This window comes from Tyto alba, unplaced genomic scaffold, assembly GCF_018691265.1.
Source record: "Tyto alba isolate M040663 unplaced genomic scaffold, T.alba_DEE_v4.0 Super-Scaffold_45, whole genome shotgun sequence".
In the NCBI taxonomy this organism is placed as follows: domain Eukaryota; kingdom Metazoa; phylum Chordata; class Aves; order Strigiformes; family Tytonidae; genus Tyto; species Tyto alba.
The window spans coordinates 38,566,987-38,580,320 of NW_024881321.1; the positions used below are offsets into that span (position 1 = coordinate 38,566,987).

Here is a 13,334-nt window from a genome sequence, read left to right on the forward strand (position 1 = left end):
GCACTACAGAAACACTGCAGTTGCGAGATTCCTGCTCTTCTCCTCTCAGTCCTGGTGAAGCTCACTGACAGGTCCCATCAAGCCCCTTTTCCCCCAGCAGCTTGCCTTGGCTTCTTCTTCTTCTTGAGAAAAGCAGGCAAGCAGCCCCACATGCTGTGGCTGTCCCACAGCTGTGTCCCTGTATGGTGGGACTCAGCTCACAAGACCTCACAGGCACAGCTCTTGCTCCAGTTGTTTTTTTGTTGGTTTTTTTTTTTTTTTTTTCTCGATGGTACAAGCAGGTATAAACAGCATCCAGTTTCTCTGGGACCTGAAAGCAATGGGTGAAGCAGGCCCCTGGGCACCTTCAGATCATGAAGTTGTGTCATGCCAACAAACGTCAGGTAGATTTAAATAGGCGTCCATGTGTCACTATTCTCTGTGCCCTTTCTAAGTGTGACCTATGTGTCACGGGGACTGGACACAGGGTCTCCTTCCTCTGAATCAAGTGAAGGTGAATTTCTGCTGTGACAACCATGACAAAACCACTGCCAGTGTGGCTTCCTTCAGGCAGGGCTGTAGGAGGGGACAACAACCTGCAGAAAGAATGTATTCAAGCGTGCTTTCAACAGACAGCGATCCTCCTTCAACACCCTGCAGGCAGGGGATGCCTCTTCCAGTGCAACAGAGCATGGACGTGCCCCTTCCCAACACCGCACCCGGGACAGCCACAAGCAGTCCCCAGCCCTGACCCAAACCACCAACAATCACAGCTCCCTCCTCCTTTAGGTCTCCAGCAGCTCCTCGCAGGACCCCACCTTTATCACCACTCTCCGGGACGGGCACAAATCCATGCTTCTGCCAAAACGGGTATTTCCACTTTTCCCACATCCCTTCTCCCCCAACATCAAGGAATCAATCCAGATCAAGACAAACTCAGTTTTAAAACTCTATATCTACCAATCTCTCTCGCCATGGGTTTTCAGCAGGCTCAGGTCCCCGGTCCTGGCATGAGAGTCGCTGGGGGATGGGAGCGTGCGGGTCACCCTGGTCAGCTGCAGCACAATTGCATGCTTAATTAAAATGTCTCTGTAATTACGGCCTGTGGGAAAAGCAGCTGCCCTGGCATGGCCCAGAGATGGTCTGTCCTGCTTCGTGACACCAGCCAGAGCTGTGTCTGGGAGATGATCGCTGGTGAGTGCATTTCAGCTCACCTACCAGCAGACCCTGGCAAACATAAATGACTTAATTCCAAACAAATGTTGGTCTCTCTGCCACAAAACACAAGTTTGTCCTACTACCAACACAGTTCGGTGTCCATCTGTAAAGCTACAAACCAAAATACTTGCCTATTTGCAAGCGTTCCCTCACAACAGAGGATTCACTCAAACCAGAGGATTTTGCAAGCGGAGGCTGCTGTGCTGATTCAGCCCTGAATTTGCAGAGGCCACCTTCCCCTGACAGCGCCTGCTGGCAGCCCGTGCCGCCCCGCCTGCCAAACTGTATTTTTCATTCCCAAATCAGAGGTGGAGCACCCCAGGAGGCACCGAGGGAGGACTTGGGGATGCTGTGGCTCTGGAAAACAAGAGGCTGGCAGCCGGTCCCCCGTCCCCGCCGGGCAGCATCCAGCCCCAGCAGGGATGGCCAAGCCCCCACAAAGAGTCCTTGCAAAGCATCAAGGCCCCCTTTCCCACTCCCAGGGCGGATTTGAAACTATTTCTCTGCTTGGTTTTCTCATCCCACATCAATCCCACAGCTGTTGCACGTCAGCATGGGGTCTGGATGGGAGCCACTCTGCCATGTTGTTGCCTCCCAAATATTTGCTGGCATTACTGCATTGCTTTGCTGTGGTCTTTCCCAGTGCCCCCAACTACACTAAAACAATCTATTAATACAGAAAACCCTTATAATTCTGAGCACAGCAGCTTCTCCATGCTGCTCGGGCAGCATTAATAAAATCATTACATTGCCTTAGTTTCTCAGATTTTCCACACCGACTCCCTGTCCATGATGTGAGCAACAAACCCCAAGGTTTTAACTCCACTGTTCCCACCAGTTTAGCTTTTACTCAGTTGAAAGCCCATCCATCGGTGCGTTCTCAATTCGCCAAACTATTTAATGGAAGCAGTGATTGAAACAACCCTGAACACACAAGTGACTTAGGACTCATCTTCTCAAATTCTGTAAAACTGGCTGGTGGGGTTTCTTAATGAGTTAGAAATGGATGAAAAAAAAAAATATCAGAACTGGAATTCAAGGTCTTCTTATTTAAAATATAAGGAAAATAAATATGAAAAATACAGGACATAAAACCTCATCCTGGGTGCTGGCCCTGTTGTAACGCTATTTTTCATGCATCCTAGGATACTCCAGACTATGCAATTTTTGCACAGGAATGTGGTTTCAGACTACAGACAAGACTTCCACTTTGCCCATAGTTTGTCACTGGGCACACCACCAGCTTCCGCCCCCTGGACCCTGCCGACGGTCTCCAGATGCTGAGACAAATTCATCAAACTGTTTCACATAAAGGGTTATTAGGATACAAAAAAACAGCCAAGGAAATTACAGTATCTCAATTTCTTTTTTTTTTTTTTTTTTTCCTTCTATCTGCTTAAAAAACATGTGTAAGCATTTTCATAAGGACTTAGACACCACAGGAAGGGAAATGCTGAAGTAATTGAAAAGGAGTGTCCTAATTTGAAGAAAAGTATTAACCCCAGGGCCCAGTCCTCTGCCACATTTCTCCTGATTGTCAGATTGAATTAGGACCTTCCCATCCTTTTACCCTTTCTGCCTCAACACCAGCGCTTCTGCACAAGCTGCAAGGGTGACGGGCATGGTAACACATGGACCTCAGACTGCATAAATGGCTGCTTGATTCATTTATGGAGAGCTTATACAAGGGAAGGCTTTGGCTATCAAAACGTGACTGGCGGTTTGATTTTCCTTGTCATCAGCACACGCCATCATGGAAGGAGCCGACATGAGTAATTCCCCCACCAACTACCAAGCTGCTTTTAGCACAGCTAATAGTTAAAGCTTCCCTATATTGCAAAATAGTAAGAGACTGCATTATGCTATGGGGTGAAAAACCTTTACACTGGGCTTTGGAGGAGAACAAACAACAGATGAATCAGGATGTCTAACCTAACACACTTAGCACAAAGCCACAACTGCAGGAGCTGAAAAGCCTGCCTTAAGTGCTTCAGTAATAAATATTTTATTGTGACTTAAAAAACAATTTGTTAACTATGCAAACCATCCTCCGTACACTGCAGGCCATTAACGGTTCCCCTGCAGTAACTACATGGAGCCAGTTCTAAGAAAAAGATTTGTGCATTACAACTGAGATTGAACTGCAGCATCACATTTAGCTTCTTATTTATGGAGTCCCCTTTCAAAGCCAGTAACATTATGATGTGTCCAAATTTTTGAGCTTCACAGTCTACAGCGCAACAAGAGCTGTAAATCCAATGAATCGATGCTAGTTTTTCAAATGTAAGTTACGCTTTGAATAAAGTGAAGCTTGCTTTGTTCAACATTTTACTGCATGCTGGCCTGTGTTTATTGCGACAAATCAAAACTTAGCTTGCGCTAGGAAACTACAAAAGCTTAAGATAACAATGGTTCTGAACTGCAAGCTAATGTTTTTCTCTGAACCACATAAGAAACTTATTCCAATGATAACACATCGAGATGAGTTCAGCACAACCAGCTGGAAAAGCTGCCCACAAAACAGAGGACGTTTATAAAGCAAGCGGGCGTTGGGACGACTAGCTATCCAGCCCCAAGCAGCACACCCAGCGATCCTGAATGCCAGACCACTACCCAGCATCAACCCAGCTACAGGGCACACTGCACACCCCTCCCTGCCCAAACGCCTCTCCTCCAGGGCGGGTTCTGATCTCCCAGTGATGCTGCTGTGAGATGGCTGTGCCTCGGGTAACCGGCGTTCAGGTTACAGCGCCGGCCTGCGAGTTCCTTTCATTGCAAAACAAAAGCCGGAGCAGCAACTCCAGTTCAAAAAGCCTCCATAAAGTGTGTGTGTGGGGGGGGGGAAGTTAAGAAGAAGAACACTTCCTGGGATGAAAACAAACCCCATGCGTGTACCTGCTGAACAGATGTCTGCTGCTCTTCTGTGTACTGAATCTGGAGAGAGACCTCATGTCATTTTTGCCTTTTCTGTTTTCTTCCCCAAAACTCAAATTATTTAAACTCTCTCAGTCACAGAAAGAAGTTAAAATCTGAAATCCCTTAGAAGTTTCAGCCTGCAGAAGCCTTTGAGATCACCTTATATTTTGTTTTAAAAATATTTTGAATGAAACATTTGCATTTTTAGTGGTTTTCTTCCCCAAAGAATCAAAACAAGAAAACACACCAAATTTTAATTTCTTCTCCTTGCATTTTATCAAATCAAAATGTATCTTGCACAAACCTTGCCCTTTCATTTTATTTTGACCTCAACAGACTGGAATCATCAAAAGAAAACCCCCCTCAGCCAGAAGTCCTGCAACCAGCTCCCCTGAAGAAGCAGACCCCGCAGCCTCTCCCCGCTGTGCTGCCCTGCCAGGCGAGCAGCCCACCCTGCCCCGGCCAGCAGCTCCCCCCAGCCACCATTCTGCAAGGATCAGCTGCACAGCACCTTCACCTTCTTAACCACAGCACAGTCCCTGGTCCTCAATATAACGATTCACCCCTGAAAAAGTAGCGAGAGGCACAGAGCAGGCCGGCCAATTTAGGCAAGGGGCCCCACGTCAATCCCTTGCTGGGCGGACAGGTCATATTCAGAGTGCATCAGCAGCAGCGGGATGCCAGGTTGACTTTCACCTGCCGGAGGATTTGCTTGCCCAGGAGCTGGCAGAGCTCATCCCTGCTGCCAAGGAAGGACACTTGAATCGCCGGCCATACCCCAGGATGGCCACCGCTTCCCTGGATGTGCCCGCTGCAGGATATGCTGAAAAGGCTCCCCCCCCCGCCCCACTCTGAAAGCTTTCATTGAGGTGGGTTCCCACCAGAGCGCTCTGCTACTTCACCTCAGCAAGTTTCTGCAAGCGTAGGCTCTAGCCTGACTTTGTCCCAAAATTTCTCGCTGTGCCAGGGGTGTAGCCTGGTTCGTATCCTGGGAAGCGTGTCCGAGCAGGGCGGCTGGCCCGCTCCCTGACAACTTCAGCAGAACAGATGCCAAATATGTAATTGCTCTATTTACCCGGCGAGGCGGGCTCTGCACCGGAGCCGAAGCACCTGTGCGGGGCTGAACGACGCGCGGATCCTCGCAGCCACGAGACACTGACACTCGCAGCACAAACGGTGGCAACTCGGCCACTTTCGGGAATGCAGAAAGAAGCCTGGCCTGGAAGCACTCATCACCGGCTAAGAAAGCAAGCGGCTTTTCAAACGGCTGAAGAAAAAACAAGTTACCTTAACACGCATGAGCATCTGAATCACGTTATCTTCTTTTGCTCAGCAGCTAGAGATAAAGCTGGTCAAGGCTGGTGAGATCCTGCTGCCTCCGTGCCCCTGCCTGGGGGGCATCGGGGTGCCGTCCCCGAGGAGCGGAGCTGGCTCAGCAGCCCACCCTGCCGCACGCCGGCACAGGTTGCCACCACGGTAGCCCAGAGCCGGCTTGACTTTGCCGCTGCCACAGCTTTTCTCCAAAGGCGTGGTGCGGAGCTGGAGGAACTTGCGGTAGAAATCAGGGACGGGAAAAGATAAGGCGGTCTTTAGCCAGGCTGAAGTCGGGGCGCTCCAGGAGGCGTCCCGAACCCGCAGCCCAAGCCAGGTACAAAAATCGCTCTTTTTCCCTTCCCGCAACCCCAGGTTCCAACATATTAGGGCAACATTTGCCAAGTGCTTTAATTAGGGACAGTTCTTCGCAAGAAGAAACAACTGGCAAGGCTTTGAAACGCTGGGAGATGAGCAGAACAGCCTTTGCTTTCTGTAACCCATCCCCATTAACCCAAGATACGACCACTCGGTAATTGTGGGATATGCAGAAAACGACAGGAATCTCACCACATAAATACCTCAGGTTATTTAGTACCACGCTCTTAAAACCACCACCTCCCTCAGGAAAGGACGCTTTTTAACGCAAAGGGCGTTAAACCGCGCTCACGCGCCGTTCGGAACGGCTCGGACTCGAGTTTCGTGCCTTATTTCCAGTTTGCTGTAACGAGGACACAGGAGACACCCCACTGCTCCCTGCGTGAACCGTAACCCCGAGGGGGAGATGTGAGGGAGAAGGGATTGCTGCCGTGCCCGCCGCTGCCGGCGGGAAGGGGGAAAGTTCCCCCGCGAAGCGGAAACTTCCCGGGGCGAGGAGGAGGAGGATGAGGCGGCGCACCTGCACGGCTGCAAACTGCCCCGAACCGCCCCCCCCCCCCCCAAATCCTCCTCGGCGGGACCCCAGCCCTTACACCCGCCCAAGGGACCGTCCCGCCGCCTTCCCCACCCGCCGGAGCCGCCGCCCTCGGCCCCGCCGCCTCCCGCCCGGCGGAGCGAGGGGAATGCGCCTTCCCCGGGGGGGGGGGGGGGGGGTGTGGGGGTGCGTTTCAAGCAAGCGGGCAGCAACCGGTGACAGCGGCCCGGCCGCGCCGCGCCGAGACAAAGCGCCGCCCTCAGCAGCCGCCCGCGGGAGGCGGGGCGGGCGGCCCCCGCGCCTCTTCCTACCTGTTACAGGTCATCCCCGCCGCCGCCGCCACCCCCAGCATGCCGCCGCCGCGGAGCGCCCGCCGCCGCCGCCGCCGCCGCCGCCGCCGCCGGGAGGAGCCACGCCGCCCGGCGGTAATGGCGCTGGGCGGCCGCGCCGCCGCCACCCGCGCGCCGCCGCCGCCGGGGGGCGCGCTCCGCACGCGCCGCCGCGAGCCGCGGGCAGGCCCCGCCCCGCCCCGGGCAGCACACACACCCCCCACCCCCTTTACCGGCCGCGCTTCGCCGGTTCCCCCCTCGCCCGCTCCCCCCCCCACCCCCCCCCGTTCCCGGTAAAGGAAGGAGAGCCGCCGCCGCCGCTCGCTGCGGGCCCCGGTGCCGGTGCGGCCCGCAGGGAGTTCCCAGCGGGCCGGGGGAGGGTAAAGCGGCGCGAGACCGGTTGTCGGCGCCGCCTGTCAGCCCTCAGGGGGCGCGCGCGGCCGCCGGCAGCGTCGCGCCGAGCCCGTCCTGGAGAGCGCCTCTTGCCGGGTGTTTCGTTGGTTTTGTGGTTGTTTCTTTTTCTTTTTCTTTTTTTTTTTTTTTTCAGAACAGAAAATTGCTGCTAAAACAATTCCGAGTATTTCTGCTGTTTCTTACATGCGGTTGCGTAGTACGGCAGTATTTCTAACAGAAGAGCCATCGCCTCACCTTAAACCGCCAAATACGCTTAGGTGAGTAATTGCTGCAGCCAGATTCCATTTTTAATCAACGTTATTTTAAAATGTAACAGTACTAATAAGCAGTCGTGTGGGAAGAGGCCAGCACCTCACTCAGGTTCAGATACCTTTTTTAGAAAGTAAATACAAAGAAGTAACCTTCAACACCAGAGCTGCCAGACCTGAAGGCCCTGCTTTACTTGGAGAGAAGCAACCTTATTCCAAACCATACAAGGCTCAGAGACGTATGGACAAATGAAAAGACCGCTATAGAACGTGTAGGATTATTATGCTATGGGTATCACCACCCATTGCCATCCTTCATATCAGAACAAGGAAGTGGTGTGGCAAAATGAAAAAATGCAAATATTTGACTGTCAGGGTTATGGAGTTCTCTGTTTGGCTCCAAAAAAATTATGCGCTCAGGGAATCTGTCAAACCAGTGAAAGTCAGCATACGCAGGTACAAGTGAACACACACCAGAAAGAGTAATTCCAACTACGTTTACGTGGAGTACATCTACTTCAGTATCCATTAGGACCCGGAAAAGAATGTGAACTTTTGGGACTATAATTCACAAAAGATATTTGATGGCTGTGCCGCAAGCATGGTTCTAGACAGAACTACAAATGTGAAAACACAGACACATCAGAATGTCTGTCAGATTTTTGTTTGTTTATTTGTTTGTTAGCTCCTTGGCAGGGTTCTGTTTTGCTTGCCAAGTTTAGGAATCCAAACACAGCAAAATCTTAGCATCACAGGGAATACATTTCTGCACAAAGAGGGAAATAAAATATATGGCTGGAAAAGGGAAAGGATGGTATGCCAGAAGACGGGGAGGTGATCCTTCCTTTCTGCCCAGCACTGGTGAGGCGTCACCTGGAGTCCTGGGTCCAGGTCTGGGCTCCCCAGTATAAGACACATGGCCATACTGGAGAGAGTGGAATGAATGGCCACCAAGATGACTATGGGACTGGAGCGTCTCTCCTATGAGGACAGACTGAGAGTGCTGGGACTGTTCTGCCTGGAGAAGAGAAGACTGGGATCGATATTGTCAATTAATATAAATACCTGAAGGGAGGGTATAAAGAGAACAGAGCCAGGCACTTTTCAGTGGTGCCCAGTGACAGGCCCAGAGGTGGTGGGCACAACCTGAAACACAGGAGGTTCCCTCTGAACATCGGGAAGAGCTTCTTCCCTGTGAGGGTGACCCAGCGCTGGCACAGGTTGCCCCGAGAGGCTGTGAAGTCTCTGACCTTGGAGATATTCAAAGTCTGTCTGGACATGTTTCTGGGCTCTAGGTGGCCCTGCTTGAGCAGGGAGGTTGGACAAATGAACTCCAGAGGAGCCTGCCAGCCTCAACCAGACATGATTCTGTCAAAAAAATGAAACAGACCACTCCCCTGCCCCCCAAAAAACCCACCCCAAAACCATACCACCCACTCATTTTAATGAGCATGTCAGCAGAGCTTCCTTGTATCATCTAAATAAGTAAGTACTCGTTCTGTGCCAGCTGAATGCAATAGTACCCTTTTGGATTTTTTCTAATCAATTTTGGGCAGTCCACCATTACTTATAGGCAGCTTCATTAATGTCTTTAATTAACTTCAGTCTGCCTGCAAGTGTTTTGGGGCCTCTCCCCTCACATGTCCTCCTGGGGAGCTGTACGAGGCAGTTGCCCCTGAGTGCTGAGCCCAGCTGAAGAGCAACGCCTCTGGCCAGCGCAGCCTGGGACCGGGGTGGGGAGGTGGCTGGGCAGACCTGCAACTGCCAGGGCAGCAAACTCCAAAACAGTAAACTCTGGAAATAATTAACAGGCAGCACCAGCCAACAAGCGCAGTCGTTATGGTACTTCCTTTAGAGAGCACAGTAGTAGATTTAATGGCAAATGTGTTGCACCATGAGCAGTTTCCCCCTGCTTTTAAAGATGGCATCCCTAGAGTCTAATCCGCTAGCAGTGTAATCTCCAAGTAGCAATGGCATTTGTGGAGAGCGGGAGAGCCTCCCCCAAACACGTACATATGCTAAACACTAAGTATTAGCAGCTTTTGGAAATGCCATACCAAGAAAAGCCAGGAATTCAGTTTCGCAGATTGCCTCCTTAGGCATTGCGTGCTTTGCAGCAAGTTGGCACCTTGGCTTTGGGGTCCGGTTTAAATTTTGATTCTGTCTTGCTGTACACCAGTAATAACAATCCTTAGTTGCTATTAATTCCCCGTTACCTAGTATAAGAGCATGCTGGCATTCTAATTAACTTGCAAAATTCAGTCCAGAATACTTAGGCAAATAATTTGATAGGATTTACAAACACGCACCACAAACTCAAAAGTAAAAAAAGGTCACTCTTTCCTGCCCAGTATAATGAAAGGCTATGACCATTTTTCTTCCTATGCAGTTTTTAAAAAATATGGTAATCTGCTGACATATTTCTGCTTACACACCCACCACAAAGTTCTACTGCTAATGTACTTGGCATCAGGAGGAGAAGTGCCATTATCTACAGCAGGCAAATGAGGAAACAGAGACAGAGAAATTGAAATTAAATTCACAAAGGAAGCATGTGGCAAAGCAAGGACTTTGGACTCCATCTTCAGACCAGCATATTAATCACAAAATTAATGTCTTTTTTTTTTTTTTTTAATCCTCCCATCTCTCCCTGCTAGACTGGAGTGACAAGCAGTTTTATGTAGGCATAGGCTTTTGATGGTCTGTTTCCAGAGCACTTAACGTCTTCCATCACTGCTGTGGCTGGCAGTGGTAGAAGTGACAGCACAGAACTTTACCTATGCCGAGCTACACACATAATCACAGATCCAGCATCTTTACACCGAATTCTTTTTCATTTCCAGAAAATGTGTTTTATAATTTTGCCATGGTGATGTGAAGAGACTCGTGTAAGTAACTTCCATCTGTGGTATTTGCTCTAGCTTTTGCTTTCTTCCAGATCTTCATGCAACCACAGATGGTATGTTTTTCCTCATGTTGTAATTGCCTCCAAGTGCCTGTTGACACAGCAGCCCCATGGTTGTTTACCTTAATATAATCAATGGATTTCAACTGTAAACTGTGTCAGCGTTCTTTGTGTCATACCTCCACAGCTATGAAGTTCAAGGAGCAGCAGCAAAGGAAACTTTGACCATTTAAGCATGAATAATCTTGGAACGTAGGGTGTCCAGCTAACCTTTCCTAGCAAAACTGTTAATGAATTCACAAGTAACAAATTATTTAGGTTTCACATTCTTGCTCATCATTAATAACTTTTCATAACTCCGTTGTAGAAACAAATAAATTTTGACCAATATTTGATCTCTATAAAAATCTTTGCTAGTTTTAAAAAGAGTGTATGCTTTACTCAGAATACTAACAGACTTTTTTTTGGTGATCATCCTGACGTCCTTATAAAAGCCAAGTCAGATTTCTATTTCATGCACTTGAGACATGCCTAGTATATTTGGCTTCACCTTTTCTTGGAAGATGGAAGGAGATTGTGCAATGTATGTAACTTCTATCGATCAATCTCAAAACCCTGCAAAATTGATCATTAAAATTCTGTATATAGCAGCATAAATTTCTGCTTCGTGACAAGATCAGTAATTGGATGGGCACACTAATAGCTAAAGAAAAAGCTTATGGCAGCACCACTGAAGAGGTACTTTAAAAAGTAACTTAATGACTTTTAGTGATCATGGTATTATGCTCACATTTTTTATTTAAGCTTGTATGCCACTTGCATACAACAGAGGAATATGGAGATTTGTCCACAGCAATGTTTATTATTAGTGATGCTTTAAAAAGAGTTCAGGGCATCTATTCCGAACTGAAAGCTTAGTCTGCGGCAATAGGTTAAGCTATAAAAAGAGTTAATACACAGTCACCCTTTCTGTTTACCAGGCTACTGTCATTATGTTCCACCTATCATAAAAAATAAACCACTCCCTGAGCCTCCTAAATTCCTGACCCACCCATCAGAAACAGTTTTTCGATGTCAGCGCTGTTCAAGTGCAGAAGGTGGGGAACAAATCTGATGGTAAATCCAGATGACAAACCCCGTCCTTCTCTACCACACATGGACCATATTTTAGCACAAACATCCCTGGCTATCTCAAGATCAGTTGTATCACCTTTGTTTTTTCTGTTGTTTTTGTTTTGTTTTGTTGTTTGCTTGGTTTTTTTTTGTTTTCTTTTGGGGGGTTAAAAAAAAGTCATTGCTTGATGACAACAATTTGATGCAACTAGTTATAATTACCTGTTTATTATTTTGGATGTTGATTTGGATGGTTTTGCTAATGCCAGTGTTCATAGCTCTTCCAAAGAGTTGCAATTTAGCTCAAGAATCAAGCAGCAAACAAGACAGCCAAATACCTAAGAAGTGTATAACTAGAAGTGGGAAAACAAGGTCTGACCCAAAATAATTTAAGGCTGTCATTTTTCTATTTGAAGCTTTTTGTCACTGCAGTTTCCATCCTTTACAGAATGTTACAAAACCTATCGTTAGCTTTTCTGCATTTTCTGAAAAACCTCCTCCTGCAAGAAAAAGTGTGATACAGTCACTGTCCCCCACCACTCTGCAAACAACTGGTTTAACCAGTTTCCGAAAGAAAAGCTGGCAGGGAACGTTAGAGCAGGAAGAGAGACAGAGAGTCACCACATCAACAACAATAGTTGTCTGAATAAATATTTAGATGCTAAAAGCCAAAATGATACGACTGGCCTTCTCCCTTGCCAAAAGTAATGCTGAGCTTCAGCAGCTTAACCCCACAAGGGGGAATAACGGCAGTAAAACAGTACCTAGGTAAAAGCCTTTTTCTGGACTTCTGTAATGGTTTCCACAGTTTTTACTTTTGAGATGTTCTGCATGCTGCAAAGGGCACGAGATCCAAGAACTAATACGGACCTCTGCTCTGGAAACAGTCCGAATCTTCTCAGAACAAGCTTTGATTTTCAAGCAATTAAGCTTCCAGATAAAAGAATGAAAACCCCCCAAAATCCTATACTCATATGCAGCTGCTATCCAATGCCTCTCAATTTAAAACACTTTCAAAGGCCGGTGTAAGAGGATGGGGAATGTGCCCATGCCCAAAACAGCGCCTTGGTTTTCACACTGATTGCCTTTACCTTGGATTCTTAAGAAGCCTGCAGGCATTCAACTGACAGCTGAAAGAATGAATTATTTGCTAATACCAAAGTGGATTAAATTGTTGGAGCAGTACCTGATGCACATTTTTCCACTTTGTTTTACTATTCTTGGTCTTCATTATTCAGTCCAGCCTCGGTCCTCAGGGTGAGGCAGAACGCAGGACAGGAAAGGAGCTCTTCAAACCACGAAGTACCTTCTCAGTCTTGCAAGTCAGTATTATAAATTTTAGATTGAATTCAGTTTGAAAAATAGTCAGATTATTACTGCCTTTCCCCTACGCATATATACATTTATGTGAAATAGAAGTTGACTTTAAATATCAGGCTTTCTTTTTCTGACTGTTTTATATCCATTTGTTATGTCAATTTCTTTTCACACCTTATCATCCCCTCTCTGACCCTCTATTTGTATAAGCATCGCCTAACAAAAAATAGATGGCAAGAATATAAACACACTGAACTCTCGCCTTGATCAATCAATCAAACCACCTCTTCACCCATAATGCATCTAATCTCTGCACTAGGACAGCAGTGCAGATAGATATAAAAAAATTATCACGGTGAATTAGGGAAGAGGTTGTTCTGTCCAAAGTTGAGAGCTATTAAGGAGTGGTGCTGATTTACAAGGTGGCTAGTACTTAAAAATACTACGTGCAATCCTTCTAATAAGGACATTAACACCTTCTGCATTCCTTCTCCTCTTCATATCAGATATTGTCAGCCTGTTAGTGACAATCCAGTAACACAGTTGAAGTAATTTAAATGAGCCTTTTTTTAAAGAAAATAAAACTCGGTAATTTTTTCTTAAAAAAAACAAAACAAAACACAAAAAAAACCCTAAACCCCAAACAAACATAACAAACCAATTTATCTTCC

The 13,334-nt window shown here is 47.6% G+C and overlaps 1 protein-coding gene across 1 annotated transcript in view; it reads right to left on the minus strand.

The window, feature by feature from the left end:
* LIMS1 (LIM zinc finger domain containing 1) overlaps positions 1 to 6,145 on the minus strand; it is a 76,469-nt gene extending 70,324 nt beyond the window's left edge. Inside the window, exon 1 of the mRNA XM_042805916.1 lies at positions 5,401 to 6,145. The gene's annotated coding sequence lies outside the window, so the exon portion shown is untranslated. The remainder of the gene's footprint in view (positions 1 to 5,400) is intronic.
* Between the last annotated feature and the right edge of the window lie 7,189 nt (positions 6,146 to 13,334).